Source organism: Penaeus chinensis, chromosome 26 (assembly GCF_019202785.1).
Source record: "Penaeus chinensis breed Huanghai No. 1 chromosome 26, ASM1920278v2, whole genome shotgun sequence".
In the NCBI taxonomy this organism is placed as follows: Eukaryota; Metazoa; Arthropoda; class Malacostraca; order Decapoda; family Penaeidae; genus Penaeus; species Penaeus chinensis.
In genome coordinates this window covers 3,668,807-3,686,306 of record NC_061844.1, presented here as the reverse complement: position 1 = coordinate 3,686,306, position 17,500 = coordinate 3,668,807, and the positions used below count along the sequence as shown (strand labels likewise).

The window sequence follows — 17,500 nt, the reverse complement described above, 5'->3', positions numbered from 1 at the left end:
CCCCCTCCCCTTTTCCCCCTCCCCCCCTCCCTTCCCTTCCCCCCCGGGCCCCCCCCGACCCCCCGCCTGCCCTTGTAACCTTGTAGTGGTGACCCACTTGCGGCAAATTCCGAATTACTTTAATATGCGGGGCTCAAGTTTGCGTTTTGGGGGTTACAGGCTCAAGGAGGGGAGGAGGGGGAGGAGGAGAGGAGGAGGAGGAGGAGGAGGAGGAGGGAGGAGGAGGAGGAGAGGGGAGGAGGAGGAGGAGGAGAGGATGAAGGGGGAGAGGAGAGGAGGAGGAGGGGACGTGCAGTCCCTTTACCTTGCCTCTCGTTTGGAGAGAGAGAGTTTGAGAGGGTGAGTCGTAGTGTTGTGGAGGTGTTTGAGTGTGTGAGTGTGTGAGTGTGAGAGTGTGTTTTTTGTGAGTTTTGTGAGTGTGTTGAGTGTGTGATGATGAGAGAGAGAGAGAGGAGAGAGAGGAGAGAGAGAGGAGAGAGAGCGCGAGAGAGGATTGATTTGCGAAGAGAGAGAGGATGAAGAGAGGAGAGATGAGGACGAGAGGATTGGATTGGAGAAGAGAGAAGGAGAGAGGAGAGGAAGGTGAGAGACGGGGGGTTAGAGCGGAAGGGCAGAGAGAGAGGGAGGGAGAGCTTGGGAGGAGGGAGGGAAGAACGAGAGAGAGGAGGGGGGAAGAGAGAGGAGAGGGAAGGGCGGGTGGCGAAGAAGACGAGAGAGGGAGGGAGGAAGAAGAGAGAGAAGGGAGGGAGGAAGAGAGAGAGAGGGAGGGCGGGAAGAAGAGAGAACGGGAGGAGGAAGAAGAGAGGAAAGGGAGGGAGGGAAGAATGACGAGAAGGGAGGGAGGATAAGAAGAGTGAAAGGGGAACGAGAGAGAGAGGGAGGGAAAGAGCCGAGAGAGGGAGGGAAGGAGAGAGAGCGGTGGGAAAAGAGAGAGCGAGAGGGAGGGAGAAAGATAGAGAGGGGAGAAAGAGAGAGAGGAGGGAGGGAATTTAGAGAGGAGGGGGAGGGAAAAGAGAGAGAGAGGAGGAATAAGGATGAGAGAGAGGAGGGAGGGAAGAGAAGTGAGAGGGGGGAAAGAGGGAGAGAGAGAGAAAGGATACGAGAGAGAGAGCGTGAAAAGAGGAGCGAGAGAGAAGTAAGACAGATGAGAGAGAGAAAGAGAAAGAGAAAGAGGATGGGAGAGAGAGACGAGAGAGATCGAGAGATGGAATGAGAGAGATGATTGGAGGAGAGGAGAGAGGGAGAATGAGGGAGAGAGAGAGAGAGAAGAGAGAAAGACGAGAGGAGAAGAGCGAAAGAGAGAAAGAGAGAGAGGTAACTTCCCCGTGTGGGTTGAAAAAGCCGGTACCCAATTGTCCAAATGATTATAGGAAAGCAGTAGTGTTTATTGGGTCACGGTACGTGTTCTGTTTAGCGATGAGTGAATAGGGGAGAGAGGAGACGAGACGGGAAGGGAGAGATTATATAAAGGTAAAAAATATAGTGCCGAGAGGGGAGAGGGAGAGTAATGAGTGTGAGAGTGTTGAGTGTGTGATGAGTGTGAGAGTATGAATGTATGGTGTTGTGATGTGAGAGTGTGAGTGAGAGGTGTGTGTATGGGTGTATGTTGTGTATTTGTGTATGTGTGTGTGTGTTGTGTGTGTGTGTGAGTGTGTGTGTGTGTGTGTGTGTGTGTAGTGCGTTTGCTATTTGTGTGTAGCGCGGCGCGTGGCGATGTGCGATATACGGATGCTTGTGTGTGCATTATAAAGATTATGTAAACAAGTCTCTTTCGACATAAATTTAAAAACTACTCTCTCGCTGTAAGTTAAATGCGAGATGTAAGATTTACTCCAAGAAGTCCGTCCTGTTCTTGAGAGAAAAGGGGATTTACGAAACCGTTGGGAAGGTCAAGGTTAAGGTCAGCTGGAAGTTGTGTGGGCAGAGACACGTGTGTGTGTGAGGAGAGAGAGTGAGTGAGAGAGAGGAAGAGACTCTGGGGGGAATAGAGATGTGGGGGAGAGGAGAAAAGTGAGTGATGTGAGTGAAGTGAGAAAGTAAGGAGTCGGAGTGGAGGAGAGTGAGTGAGTGGAGTGATGAGAGAAAAGTTGTGTAGTAGCGTTATAATAACATTTAATTAAGCCATGTACTTTTGGAATTAGTATGACAGTCCGTAGCTTACAGATGGGTATGATTTGAAATGGGAAGTGATGGTTTGGATTTAGAAGAAACAAGAGTAGTAAAAACATGTTTTTTTTTTGTTTTTTTTTGTGAAGCAGTTATTAGTTGTCGTTTCTCTCTCTCTCTCTCTCTCTCTCTTCTCTTCTCCTCTCTCTCTCTTCTCTCTCCTCTCTCTCTCTCCCTCTCTCTCCCTTCTCTCTCTCTCTCTCCCCTCCCCCTCTCTCTCTCCTCTCTCTCTCTCTCTCCTCTCTCTCTTCTCTCTTCTCTTCTCTCTCTCTCTTCTTCTCTTCTTCTTCTCTCATCCCTCCCTTCTCTCTCTCCCCTCCCCTCTTCTTCACTCTCTTTTCTCTCTCTCCCTCTCTCTCTCTCCTCTCTCTCTCTCTTCTCTTCTCTCTCTCTCTCTCCATTCCTCTTTTTTCCTCCTCAGTCTTCCTCCCCCCCCCCCCTTGGAACGTACAAGCTCAGAAAGGTCTTTTTGGGATCCTAGCGCTCAGGCCCGATAAGAGGCGTCTTTGTTCGCGGGCCGGAGATTTTTTGTTTTTTGGTCTTTCTCCTTTTTCCTCCTCTCTTTCAAGTTTTCTGTTTTCCTTTTTTTTATTGAATTTATTTTCCACCTCTTTCAAAATTTCTGTTGTTCCTTTTGTTCCTATTTTCCTCCTCTCTTTCGGTTTGTTTTCGTTTTTCTTCCGCTATGTCAAGTTTTCAGTTTTTTTCTTTATTTAAGGGAAGGGAAGAGGAAGGGGGAGGGGGAAGGGGAGGGGGGAGGGGGAAGGGAAGGGGCCGAGGGGAGGGGTATAGGGGCTAAGGGGGGGGAAAGCGGGATGAGTATGGGGTAGGGAAGGGAATGGGGGGGAAAGGGAAGGGCGGAAGGGTGGAGGGAGAATGGTGTTGATAGTGTTATGTGTAATTATTTTTGGCTGATATGAAGTAGTTTGGGCGATCCGACTGTTGCTCTCATGTTTCTGGGGTTACCGCTGTGTTGCCTTTAATATTTTCCTCAATTAAGCTAGACTGGACTTCGCTTGACGTTGAAAGTGAAAGATAATAATTTTCCCCCGCTAAGAAGGGACTTTAAAAAAATAATAATAAAACTGCTAGCTGTAGAGTAAACTATCTAAAATTTTCCCGCCTGAGGTCGTGACTCAAAAGCTCTAGATCTAGCGGGAAAATCGCTTGAATGGCAACACTGGGTGATCGGCTTGTTCAAACAAATTGTCAAGATAACGTAATTACGCTGTAATGGGGTGGTTCTCCGTTGCTCTCCCGGGGGAACCCTGGCGTAACGGGGAAGTTTCGGTGATGAATCGACACTTAGAGGGGAGGGGAGGGGGGAGAGGGTGAGAGGGGGGGGGGGGGGAAGAGGGGGGGGGAGGGGTGGGGAGGGGGGGGAGTGTGGGGGTGGGGTGGGGGGGGGTGGTGGGGGGGGAGGGGGGGGGGTGGAGAGGGGGGGGTGGGGAAAAATAGGGGAGGGCCGGGGGGGGGGGTAGGGGGGGGGGAGGGGGGGGGAGGGGGGGAGGGGGGGGAGTGGGATGGGGAGGGGGGGGGGGTGAGGGTGGGAAGGGGGGGGGGGATGCGAGGGGGGGGAGGGAGAGGGGGAAGAGGGGGAGGGGGAGGGGCTGGGGGGGGGAGGGAGAGGGGGGAGAGGGGGAGGGAGAGGGGGGGGAGGAGGGGAGAGGAGAGAGGGAAGAGGGGGGGGGGGTGAGGGAGAGGGAGAGGAGGGGGAGAGGGGAGGAGAGGGAAGCGAGAGGAAGAGTGGATGAGGAGAGGGGGGAGGAGTGTGTGTTGTATTGTATTATGTGTACCAAAGATTTTTTAATAGTATATTTGAAGATCAGGAGATGTAAAATATCCACACATACACGATAACAAAGAATCATTTGAGTGAAACATTTGATATCACCGTTATCTGCCAAGCTGATAATAATGATAACATTGCATTAGTTTATATCCCTAATAACGATAATGGCATTAAGATAATTATTACAATGAGGGTCTGTCTAGCTTGGGCGGGGCCTGTCGGGTTTCCAAATGTAAAAGTTTTTTGTTTTTGCTGAGGCTTTTCCTTTGGGGTTTTTTATGACCCTGCAACTTGGGTTTAGGGATGGCACTTTTGCATTTTGTTGTTGTTGTTGTTGTTTTGTTTGTGTGAAATCGTATTTTTTGTTTGTTCAAGTTCGTTATTTTTTTTGTCTAATTTTTTTATTTCTTTTATATTATTAATGTACTGTTTTAAAAATACTTGGGGCAGTGGTTGTGGTCGTGAATAATTTGTTGATTGAAAATTAATCGTTATATTTATATCGAAACTAGTTATTCTGTCTATATTGTCCTCGTGCTGTGGTGTGGTGTGTGTATATATTTCATATATATATATATATTTTTACGAAAAAAAAAAAACACACAAGCACACATGATATATTATTATTACATATATTTTATATTATTTTTTTTTTTTTTTTTTTGTGGTGTGTTTTGTTGGGGTGTGTGTGTGTGTCTGTGTGTGTGTGTGTGTTGTTGTGTTTTTGTGTGATTTTTGTGTGTGTGTGTGTGTGTGTTTTTTTCTGTGTATTCATATTAAAAGGAGAGAGAGAGAAAGGGGTAAGAGAAAAAGGAAAAAGAAAGAGAAAGAGAAAAAAGATTAGAAGATGGTGGGGGAGGGTATTTAAAGTGTTTTTTATTATTTAAATTTCAAAACACACACACACACACACATTAATTCCCACAAATACGGATGCCTCCTGTTGCTTGCTGTTCGTATTGGCGCCCGGCATGATCTGCTGCATCTTTTCAGGGAGCATCAACTTTTCATCGTCAAAAGCCGCCGACCACCAGCCATGCCTCCCCTCGTGCTGCTGCGCTTGATTTTATTCATTTGTCAGTATTATTATGGTTATTGTTATTGTTTTAGTTGTTAATTATTATTATTGTTGTTTGTTTGGTTGTTGGTGGTATTGTTATTATTATTTTTATTATTTTTATATTTATTATTGTTGTTGTTGTTGTTGCTGTTGTTGTTATTATTATTATTTATATATTATTATTATATATTATTATTATTTTATTATTATTATATTTTTTAAATTTAAATTTTTTATTTTAAAATTTATTATATTCTTTTTTTTGTTTTTAAATTCATTTAATGCTTATTTTTTATCGCTATTTTTCGTCTTCCTTGCCATTTCACCTTGATTGGTTGCATTCTTCGGTTGCGGTTGAGGGTGTGCAAGTCATAGCAGTTGCATGCAATGAAACTTGAGGTCGTACGTAGTGTCATCACTTCGTCTTTCTTCCTCTCTCTATCTCTGTCTTTCTCTTTCTCTGCTTCTTTTTTTCTGTTTTGTCTCCCTGTCTTTACCTCTGCCTTTCTATCTTTATCTCTCTCTCTCCTCCTTCTTCCCCTCCCTCCCCCCCCTCCCTTCTTCTGGGTTCCCTTTTCCCCTTTCCCCCCTTCTTTGTCTCCTTCCCCCCTTCCTCTTTACCTCCCTCTCTCCTTCCCTCCCTCCCCCTTCTTTTCTCTCCCCCTCCCCACCCCCCTTTTCCTCTTTCCCCTTTTACATTTTTTTCCATCGTTATTTTCGCATAATCAGCATTTCATCATTAATAAAAAGTCCCGAAAGAGCAAATGAAAGAACGAGAGCAAAGGACGGGGAATAGACGGGGGCCCCGGGACAGGGTTATAGCGGGGGGGGGGGGGGGCCCAGCGGGGCCGGGCCAGGGAAAGAGGATGTTGCCAGAGTTGGTGGTGGATGTTCGACGAGTGGATGTTGGCAGGGTTGGCAGAGGATGTTGAGAGTGTTGGTTGAGGTTGAGATTCGGCAGAGGATGTTGGTAGAGTGCACAGTGTTGGCAGAGTTAGCAGAGGGCGTTGGTAGAGTGAACAGTGCTGGCAGAGTTAGCAGAGAGCGTTGACAGAGTGAACAGTGCTGGCAGAGTTAGCTGAAGGCGTTGGCAGAGTGAACGTGCTGGCAGGAGAGGGGTTGGGGCAGAGGCGTTGACAGTGTAAGGGAAGTGCTGGCAGAGTTAGAGAGGGAGGGGGGTTGGTCAGAGCGAACCAGGGCTTGGCAGAGTTAGCAGAGAGCGTTGGCAGAGCGACAGTGCTGGCAGAGTTAGTAGAGGGCGTTGGTAGAGTAAAAAGTGCTGGCAGAGTTAGCAGAGAGCGTTGCAGATTGAAAAAGTGCTGGTAGGTTAGCAGGGGTTCCGTTGGGGCAGGGGTAAGAAGGTTGCTGGAGAGTTAGAAAGAGAGCGGGGGGCGAATTACAGGGGGTTGGCCAGAGGTAGAAGGGGGAGAAGAGAGCGTTGGCAAATTAACAGTGCTGGCAGAGTTAGCAGAGAGCGTTGGCAGAGTTAGCAGAGAGCGTTGGCAGAGTTAACAGAGAGCGTTGGCAGAGTTCTGGGGCCTTTGCAGAGTGACGGCAGGATGAAAGAGTGACAGGGTTGACAGGGTGTTGATGGGCGGAGGGAAGGAGGGACTGGGACGCGGGGGCCAGGGAGAGAGGAGAGGGGAGAGGGAGGGGGTGGGAGAAGGGGAGTGGGTGGGAAGGAGAGGGAGGGGGGGAAAAAAGGAAGAGAGGGTTTAAGGGGGGAAATAGAAGGAAGGGGGGATAGGAAGAGTGACGGAAAAAGGGGAGAGAGAGAAAAATGAGGAGAGAGATGAGAGAGAGATGAGGACGAAGAGGGAGGAGAGAGGAGGAGGGGAAAAGAGAGAGAGAGAGAGTTAGAGAGAGAGGGAGAGGGAGGGGGAGGGAGAGGGAGAGGGAGGAAGGAGGGAGGGAAGGTGGGAGAAGCGTAGAGGGAAAGCGATTCAGGGAGAGGGCCCAGAAAGGGGGAAATGATGGGTGGGAGGAGGGGGGGTGAGGGAGGGAGGGAGGGAGGGAGGGAGGGCAGGCGCCTCGCAGCTTAGCGTGGAGGGATGACACGGTGTTCTGTATAGTGATGAGTCTCACCCGCCCCAGTTTCTTGGCATCATCCTTGACCATATCCGCGTTACTCCCTCCTCCCCTCCCCCCCCTCCTGCGTCCTTCCCTCCTCCCCCTCCCCCCTCCTGCGTCCTTCCCTCCTCCCCCTCCCTCCTCTACCTCCCCCCTTCTGCGTCCTTCCCTCCTCCCCCTCTCCTGCGTCCTTCCCTCCTCCCCCCTTCCTCCTCTTCCTCTCCTGCATCCTTCCCTCCTCCTCCTCTCCCGTCGCCCCCCTCAACCGTCCTTCCCTCGCTCTCTTACTTATCCCGTCCTTCCCTCCTTCTCTGTCTCTCAATTTTCCCCCCCCTTCCTTTTTTCTGTTCTTCTATTCCCTTTTCCTCCGCCCTTCCTTCGTGCTCTTGCTCCCTCCTATTCCCTTTCCTTCGTGGTATCTCCCCCTTATCCTTTCCCTCTTTCGTCCTCCTTTCCTCTTCCTCCCCTCACCCTCTCACTCCCTCCTCCCCCATTCTTCTGTTCTCTCTCTCTCTCTCTCTCCTCTCCCTCCGCCATCATCTTTTACCTTCTAGTTTCCCACCCCCTCCCCCCGCCCCCCTCCCCTCGATGCGACGGATTCTCGGTCATTTCGCCTCGCCTTCGCCCGACAGTTGTGCTGACTCACGCAGGGTCACGGAACGGGAAGTGTCGTTGTTGGCTGTGACACCACCCAGTGCCAAGGGTGCCAGGGGGTGCCAGGGGGTGACCAAGGGGGGGTACGAGGGTTCGGGGTGTGATGGTGTGGAGGGTTTCCCTGGGTGCCAGGGGGTGACCAAGGGGGGGGGTACGAGGGTACGAGGGTGCTGGGTGCAGGTGGGTTCCGTGGGTGCCAGGGGAAAAATTTTTTTTTTTGTTTTTTTTTTTTTTTTTTGGCCCCTTTCCCCAAAAAAAAAAAGGAAAAAAAAATGCAAAAAGGGTTTCAAATTTTTGGTGCCCTTTTTTTTTTGCCGAAAAATTTGGGAAAATGGCCCCCAAAGGGGTGGACAAAGCGCGGGGACAGCGTGGGCCGGGCCTGGACTGGGGGAGGAAGACGGGAGGAGCCCGGTGGGAGGAGGTGGAGGCGGAGCAGCAGAAGGAGAGGAGCAGGAGGAGGCGATCTTGCCGAAGGGAGTTCTGGTAAAATCTTCTTAGTCATTTGATCTGGTGACACAGACGCTGACGTAACTGTTTAGGGAACTTTCTGGCGAAGGTCAATTGGCGCTCTCGATGTGCCGCCTCGCTCGCTCTTTCTCTCTCCTCTCCTCGCGCTCTCCTCCTCTCTTCCTCTCTCCTCTCCTATCTCGTCCTTCTTCTTCTGCTTCTTCTCTTGTCTTTCCTCTTTTTCTTTCTTTCTTTCTTTCTCTTTCCTTTCTCACTTTCCTTCTCTCTCTCTCTCTCTCTCTCTCTTCTTTCTCTCTCTCCTCTCTCTCTTCTTCTCTCTCCTCTCCTCTTCTTTTCTTTTTCCCTCTCCCTTCTGTCTTCCTCTCTCTCTCTGTCTTCCTCTCTCTCCCTCTCCCCTCTCCCTTTCTATACGCACTCACGATTGAATGCATGCATGTTTGTGTGTCTGACCGTCGTGTGTGTCTGAATCGTTCTTATGTCTGCATGCACATGAGATTGCAACAAGTAACCCACACCCTCCTTGCATTTTAAAACGACAACAAGACCCCTAATTTTGAGAAGCAACATTATTAGAAAAAAAAAAAAAAATCTTACGTAAAGCGAAAAAGAAAAAAGAAAAAGAAAAACATAAAAAAAAGAAAAGTAAAAATGTAAATAAAAGAGAGAGAGAGAGAGAGAGAGAGAGAGAGGAGAGAGAGAGAGAGATGAGAGAGAGAAGAGAGTGAAAAAGAGAGAGAGAGAAGAAAAGAGAGCAAAGGAAAGCCTGGTGATCGTCCCAGCTCGGCCACACCCTCGGGGGTTGCGAAACGGGCGCGCGCACACAAGGGCGGCCAGAGGAATAAAACCCGGTTTCACGTTTTTCACACGAGAAGGCGAAAGCAGGGCCCCGCCGCTCCCCAGGCTGGCGGGCTCTTCGCCCTCGGTCTTGCGTTTTCTCGCTTTCCCGCTCTTTTGCCTCCTCGCGTTGTCGTTTTGATGCTCTCTCTCTCTCTCTCTCTCTCTCTCTCTCTCTCTCTCTCTTTCTCTCTCTCTCTCTCTCTCACTCTCTCCCCTTTCTCTCTTCTCTATTCTCTCTTCTTTCTTTATTTATTTTCTCTCTCTTCTCTCTCTCCTCTCTCTTTCTCTCTCTCTCTCTCCTCTCTCTGTCTCTCTCTCTCTGTTCTTTTCTCTGTCTCTCTGTCTCTCTCTCTCTCTCTCTCTCTCTCTCTCTCTCTCTCTCTCTCTCTCTCTCTCTCTCTCTCTCTCTCTCTCTCTCTCGTGTGATGTCAGCGAGAGAGGAATGCAAACAATTCCCAAGATTCAAAAAAATGTCTCGGAAAAATAACAAATAGACTTGCCCTCCCCCTTGAAAAGGAGGAAAAAGGTCGAGCCTTGCAAAGTGCAGGCACCCGCGGCTATGGCGGGAGAGCCACGAAGACATTTTACTTTATATTCATATCCTCTGTATTTATTTATCCACTTACTGGTTTATTTATCCGTTTATTTATTGTTTTACCTGCTAGATTATTTATCCACTTGTTTAATGATTGCGTGCACACATTATATCCCGTTATTTATGTTCTTGCATTTATAGTTAACGTCCCTCAAAAACATCACTACTCTGATTTCCTGTTATTTATTTATCTTCATATTCATTTATCTACTCACAGCCATAAATAAGATCCCGCACTAACCTCCATACTTACATTTCTCGTGATTTATGTGTCTTTTTGTATTTATATTTAACACCTCTACACATATGTCCCGTTACTTATGTGTCTGTTTGTATTTATATGTAACATCCCTACACACATTTCCCGTTACTCGTTTACCTACTTATTTATCTACTTACATATACATAACCTCCATCACTAAGCTCCCTATACACATTTCCCGTAACTTATATACTTATTTATTTATCGACTTGTGTATTTATCTACTTACAATTATCCATAACCTTATTTATCTCCGTATTACATATTTATCTCCTTATTTTTATATATAACCTCCCTACACACCTTCCCCGTTATTTGTTTATCGACTTACTTATTTATCTACTTACAATCGTAGGTAACCTCCCTCACCAACCTCCCTATTCACGTTCCCCGTAACTTATATACTTGTTTATTTATCGACTTACTTATTTTTCTACTTACAATCGTAGGTAACTTCCCTACACACATTTCCCGTAACTTATTTATCTACTTACTTAGTTATCTACTTAAATCGTAGGTAACCTCCCTCACCAACCTCCCTACACACGTTCCCCGTAACTTATATACTTATTTATTTATCGACTTACTAACCTCCCTACACACGTTCCCCGTGACTTATATACGTATTTATTTATCGACTTACTTATTTATCTACTTACAATCGTAGGTAACCTCCCTCACCAACCTCCCTACACACGTTCCCCGTGACGCCGTGCACATGGCCCGCCCAGTGCCTCGCCGAAGCCCCCACGTGTCGGTTGGCTTTCGGCGCGCGACAAAAATTCCCCGCCAGACACAACAGGTTCTTGGTCTTCTCTCTCCCGTCTGCCAAGATTTTTTTTTCTTTTTTCTTTTTCTTCTTTTTTTTTTGTCTCTATCTCTCTCTTTCTCTGGGCGCGGAAGTGCTGCAGTGTTGCATTGCAAGCCGGATTTTGGGGGGCGTAGGGTCGGCATTGGGGATGGGAGGGAAATGGGTGATTTTTTTTGTGTGTTTTCTGTTCGTTTTTGGGTTTTTTTATTTTGTCCTTTGTGTTTGGTTATTATGGTTCGAATAATGTTGCACAGATTTACTGGGTAAGTGTACTAAGGGAGGGAGGGAGGGAGGGAGGGAGGGAGGGAGGGAGAGAGAGAGAGAGAGAGAGAGAGAGAGAGAGAGAGAGAGAGAGAGAGAGAGAGAGAGAGAGAGAGAGAGAGAGAGAGAGAGAGAGAGAGAGAGAGAGAGAGAGACAGAAAGCCAGAGACACAGAAAGCCAGAGACACAGAAAGCCAGAGACACACAGCGAAAGAGACACACAGCGAAAGAGACACACAGCGAAAGAGACACAGAAACGGAGAGGAGCGACAGAGGAGGAGGCGTCGCGAGGGGGAGACGCACACAAAGCGACCGGGTCACGGGGGACAGTCCAAGGTTCGGCCAACCTTGGAAAGCCTACACGAAACCGAGCGGCTCTTTTGGAGGTCTTTCCCCTTTCTTAAGCGATTAAGGTGTTGTACGGGAGCGCCGGTGGTCGGTTTAGCCGGTGGTCGGTTTAGCCGGTGGTCGAGCACCCGTTCGTCCGTTTTCCCTTTGGGCCGTTCTCTCGTTCGTTCTTTCGTCCGTTTCTCTGTTTATTTTCTCTCCATTCCTTTTATTCGCGAATTTCTTGCTTTGTTTCTCTTCCTCCTCCTACCTTCCTCACCTCCCTCTTTCCTTCGATCCTTCCTCCCTCTTTCCTTCGATCCTTCCTCCCTCCTTCCCTTCCTCTCTCCCTCTCTCCATGGCTCTTTCCATTCTATTTGTCTTCCTTTCATTCTTCCTTTCTTTTCCCCGTCTCCGCTTTCTTCCATCCTTCCTTCCTTCCTTCTCCCCATCCATCCCTCTTCCCTTCCTTCTTTCTCTTTATTCTTCCATCTTTCCTTTCTTTTTTTAATCGGTCTCTTGTTATAAGTAAGGATAATATGATAATAATAATAATTATTATTATTATCATTATTATTATTATCGTTATTATTATTGTTATTATTGTCATTATTATTATTATGATGATGATGATGATGATGATGATTATTGTTGTTAATGGTATTAGTGTTTTATACACACACACACACACACACTCACACACACACACACACACACACACACACACACACACACACACACACACACACACACACACACACACACACACATATATATGTATATATATATACACATATACATATATATATACTTATACATATACATATATATGTGTGTGTGTATATATATATATATATATATATATATATATATATATATATGTGAATACACATGTATTCATATATATGTATTTATAGATATATGTATTCACATATATATATATATATATATATATATATATATATATATATGTATTCATATATATATGTATATTTATGTATGTATTTATATATATATATATTTATATATAAAGTTGGAAAAGATTGGGAAAGGCCTACATCCTGCACTGGATTGATTCGGGATGATGATGATGATATACATTATATACATATATACATGCATACTTATATACATTTATACATATAAATGTATAAATACGTGTGTATGTTTGCATGTTTGCATGTATAACAGTAATAACATCAGTAATTTAAAAAATAACAATGATGATAATAGCCAACAGTGATAATAATGATATGTACATATTTGTATACATGTAGTATCACGTCTCGAAAGCAGACCAGTCTATCCGGTTGTACTAGCAGATTTAAGCCATATTTTGGGCGGGGTGGAGCGCCTGTGTTTAGCTTTGCGAGGTTTAGCTTTGCGAGGTTTAGCTTTGCGAGGTTTAGCTTTGCGAAGTTTAGCTTTGCGAGGTCTAGCTTTGCGAGGTTTAGCTTTGCGAGGTTTAGCTTTGCGAGGTTTAGCTTTGCAAGGTTTAGCTTTGCGAGGTTTGTGTGCTGTTAGGAGGCCCTGGTGGCATGCGGGGGGGGGGGGGTATTTTGTGGTTTTGGATTTTTTTTGGAAGGAGGGAGGGAAGTGATGAGGGGGAGAGGGAGGGAAAGGGGGAGAGGAAAGGAAAAGGGGAGGGAGAGGAGAGGAGAGGGAGAGGGAGAGGGAGAGGGAGAGGGAAAGAGAAGGAGAGGAAAAGCGAAAGGGAATTAGAGGAAGGGGAGAGAGTTAAGAGAGAGATGGGGAGAAAGAAAGGGGGAGGGGGAGAGAGGGAGAAGGTAAGGGGTAGAGGGAAACGGAAAACGAAAGAAAGTAAAAGAAAGGAAGGAAGAGAGAGAGAGAGAGAGAGAGAGGGAAGGAGAGTGAGAGAGAGAAGAAAAAGGAAAAATTGAGATTAAGGGAAATGACAAGAACGGAGGAAGGAGGGGAAGATAGACGGCGAGAGAAAGCGAAAAAAAGAAGAAAATCCGCAAAGAAAATAAAGAAATCAAATGTTAAACAGATTAAACATTCTTTTTTGTCTCAACAACAGTTACACATATATTAAAAACCGAAGATTTAATTAAGTCTTGATAAGGATGAGGTTTTGAGTGCAATCTGAGCCTGTGTGTGGTTATCAGCTGTGATATCTGGCGGATGTTGCACTGAGTCACTTGCTGGCACAGGCGGGTATGCCCCTCCCCCCCCCCTTCTCTCTCTTTTTCTTCTCCTCCTCCTCTCTTTATCTTCTCAATCTTCTTTCTTTATTTGCGTTCTTCTCTTATCTTCCTCCTTATTCCCTTTGGCTACTTTCTCCTTCCCGTCTTGTTTCTCTTCTTTCTCTTCCTCTTCCTTTTCCTCCTGTCTTTGCGTTTTTCTTATGTTCTCTTTCCCGTCTCCCTCCTATCTTTATTTGTTAATCTTCCCTTCCTCTCCTCTGCTTTCTTCTATCTTTTCTCTTCTCCCATCCTCTCTCTCTCCCTCTCCCTCTCCCTCTATTTCTCCCTCTCCCTCCCCCCTATTATTTTCCTTTCCCCTCCTCCTTCCTTCCATTCTTCCACTCCTCCCCCCCCATTTTCCTCCCAAATCCTCTCCTCTTCCTCTCTTCCCTCCTCTCCTCCCCTCTCGCACTCCCCTTACTCCCCTCCCCACCCCCACTCAAAACTCCTCCCCTCCCCTCCCTTCTTCCCTCCTCTACCCCCTCCCCCCTTCCCCTCCTCTACCCCCTCCCCCTCTCCCACCTCCTCTATCCCTCTCTCACCTTCCCCCCAACCTCTACCGGCCCTCACCTTCCCCCCACCTCTACCGGCCCTCCCCCTCCCCCATACCTCCTTCCAGAGTTTAGGCGAAGAAGAACCTTTGAGAAATCTTGGCCTTGTTGCGTCGGCCGCCCGCCCGGCTCTTTGGTGTTCACTTCGTGGTTGGTGCTCGTGCTTTTGTTTGTCTGCTTTGCTCTGCGCGGAAGAGAGGGAGGGAGAGGGAGAGGGAGTGGGAGAGGGAGTGGGAGAGAGGGAGAGGGAGAGAGGGGGAGAGGGAGAGGGAGAGAGAGAGGGGGAGAGGGGAGAGAGGGGGAGAGGGGGAAAGGGAGAGGGAGAGGGGGAAAGGGAGAGGGAGAGGGGGAGAGGGAGAGGGAGAGGGAGAGGGAGAGAGAAAATGGTGGTTAAATTATTGTGGGTATTTGCGTATTGTATATCTGCCTGTCTAGTCTGTTTTTCTCTTTTTCCTTCTATTTATTTTATTTTTACTTCTCTCCCTATATTTATAGATATATTGATTGAATGATTGATCGATCGATAGATAGATAGATAGATAGATAGATAGATAGATATGTTCACACACACACACACACACACACACACACACACACACACACACACACACACACACACACACACACACACACACACACACACACACACACACACACACACACACACACACACACACACACACACTTTCTACATGTTCATCCTAATCTTCCATGCCAGACTAATACGTAGAACTTGCAAACAAAACTATGTAAAACGTAACAACTGTGGCACCGTGGTCATATATACTATTAAACAAGTAATAATTCACGCACTTTACTCAATTGAAGCACATCTTTGAAATGCTAACAAACTTATAAAACATAACATTATAAGGTAAATAAACTAGAACAGAGAATGTCATTTACCCCCAAAACCCCTGAAATAGAGCCTAGTGCTGTTAGGCGACCACAGCTGCTGCCGGTGGTGAAGTAAACAACCGAGTTCCAACACCCGTCTACGTATTCAACTTTGAAACATGATCTTTTAAAACATCTCCAAAGTGAGCAATTTTAAACATTCACATTCTAACGAAAATCTCCGCTGTCCTCCCTCCCTCCCTCCCTCCCTCTTACCCTCTCCCCTCCCTCCCCCTCTTTCCCTCCCGCCCTCTCTCCTCCTCATCCTCCTATCCCTCCCCTCCATTCCTTCCGTCCTCCCTGTCCCACTCTCCCATCTCTTATTTCCCTTTTTCCCTTTCCCGTCACCATTCTCCCTTTCCCTTTTCTCCCTTCTGACCTCTCCCGCCCTCTTTCTTCCTGCTGACCTCTCCCTTTCTCCCTCCTCCCCTTCCTCTCTTTCCGTCTCCCTCGTAACGCCTCTCGTGGAAAAAAAAAAAAAAAAAAAAAGTAAAACGCATTTTCCTTATCGTGTTTCGTAACTTCCTTATCTGGCGTGAGGTGGCGGGCGCGCGGTGACAAGGCCTATCGCACCTTGGGTCGGGAGGGAAGGGCGTTCATTCAAGAGCCCCGGTCTCTCTCTCTCTCTCTCTCTCTCTCTCTCTCTCTCTCTCTCTCTCTCTCTCTCTCTCTCTCTCTCTCTCTCTCTCTCTCTCTCTCTCTCTCTCTCTCTCTCTCTCTCTCTCTCTCTTAGGGGGGGGGGTACAGGGGAGAGGGTATGTTTGTGGAAGATTGAGCAGAGTATGTGTTTGTGTGACGTGGATGGAGTGTTCGTGTACAGGTGTCGGGATATTTAAAGACGTGTGCGTGTGTCCGAATACTCCATGAAAGATTGGACTTTATATAATTTGACAACAAAGCCTACTTACTTCTTTTTTTTCTCTCTCCATTAAAATGCTCTAGACGTGTCCTCTCCTACCCTGGTCTTTATTGCAAGGCTTAAATTTACATACGTGATTTACGTCATGATACTCTGCAGAGACGAATAAACAAGTGACTGACGCTTTCCCATTCATATCACGTTATCGTGTTCATGTTCATTCGCCATATAACGCACGCCCTGGCTACAGCGGGCACGAGGGACCAGGAGACCCGCGTGACAGTTGGTGATATTGACACTTTGAACCTGAATTGTTACAGAAGTGTTTGAGTTTGAGTCTATGTTTGAGAGAGGGAGAGGGAGGGAGGAAGGAGGTAGGGAGAAGGAGAGGGAGGGAGGAAGAGTGAGAAAGAATGAGAAACAGAGACAAAAAGACCGACTTAGAGAGAGAGAACGTAAACGAGAAAGAGAAAGGAGAGAGAGAGAGAGAGAGAGAGAGAGAGAGAGAGAGAGAGAGAGAGAGAGAGAGAGAGAGAGAGAGAGAGAGAGAGAGAGAGAGAGAGAGAGAGAGAATTTGCGTGTGAAAATGTCCGTCAGCGTGTGATCGTGCAATGCCGTTCAGCAGGTCGTGGGAAGGATCACCAGGACGATGACTGGTCAGAAATCCTCTTGCCAAACCCCCTCTCCCTCCCTCCTTCCCCCTGCTCTCCCAGCCTCTCCCTCCCTTCCATCTCCCCTCCCCTCTCCCCCTGTCTTCCCCAGCCTCTCTCTCCCTCCCCCTCCCCCCCTTTCCCTCCCAGCCTCCCAATATCGTCTGCGTTAGTGATGTTAGTTAGTCTTCGTCGCCGGGTTCAGTCCTTGCGATTTTCCAGTATCTTGACATCGGGGTTTTCAAGAGCAGTGTTCGTGACTTCAGTGCTCTGATTATGTTTATTTATCTGTTTATTTGTTTATCTATTCATTTTATGGATTATTTGCGTATTTGTCTTAGGGTTTTGATATCGTCTTTTATGTCTTGTGTGTCGGAAGGACGCGGCGACTCGACTGGCCAAAGAGAAGCGTTTCTTTTGTTAGTTTGAAATTAAAGGAAAAAGAATCATAGCGAGTCGAGTTCAGTAAGATTTGTGAAGACGAGAGAGAGTTGGGTGTCACAGTGAAGCGGTACTCGTTGTATGTGCAGTGAAACGAGCGGTTGTACATTCGCTAACTGCCGAACTACGTCTGACCGTTAAATTCTTCGGGAAAGGAGTTGAATTTGTGTTGTTGATTTATTTATTGAGTTGTTATCTTACTGACGTGTGTGTGTGTGTGTGTTTATTTATGAATTTGTTTACTTATTCGTATATCAATTTGTTTATATTATTTATAAGTTTTATGTATTTATTTTGTTTATTCACTTACTGATTTATTCTCGTTTTTTTTTGTGTGTCTCGTTTATAATCGTTGTTATTCATCTTACGAATCAATATTTTTCTCGCTAGATCGTGGATAGACAAACATGAAATAAATAAATAAATAAATAAAATGGAATCAACGTAGACGAAGATAATTCCAGAGGGGAAGGGAAGTGTGGAGAATAACCAAGGCGATTGGAGATTTCCTTGATTCTGTCGGCGTGAACAGAAACCAACTCTTTCTGGCGTCAGTCAACCTTAGGAGAGAAGCGTGAGTTTCAAAGGGAAC

At 46.8% G+C, this 17,500-nt stretch overlaps 1 protein-coding gene across 1 annotated transcript in view; it reads left to right on the top strand.

Annotated features, from left to right (window-relative positions):
- LOC125038928 (prolow-density lipoprotein receptor-related protein 1-like) overlaps positions 1-17,500 on the top strand; it is a gene marked incomplete at its 3' end in the record, with an annotated part of 23,000 nt that overhangs the window by 1,325 nt on the left and 4,175 nt on the right.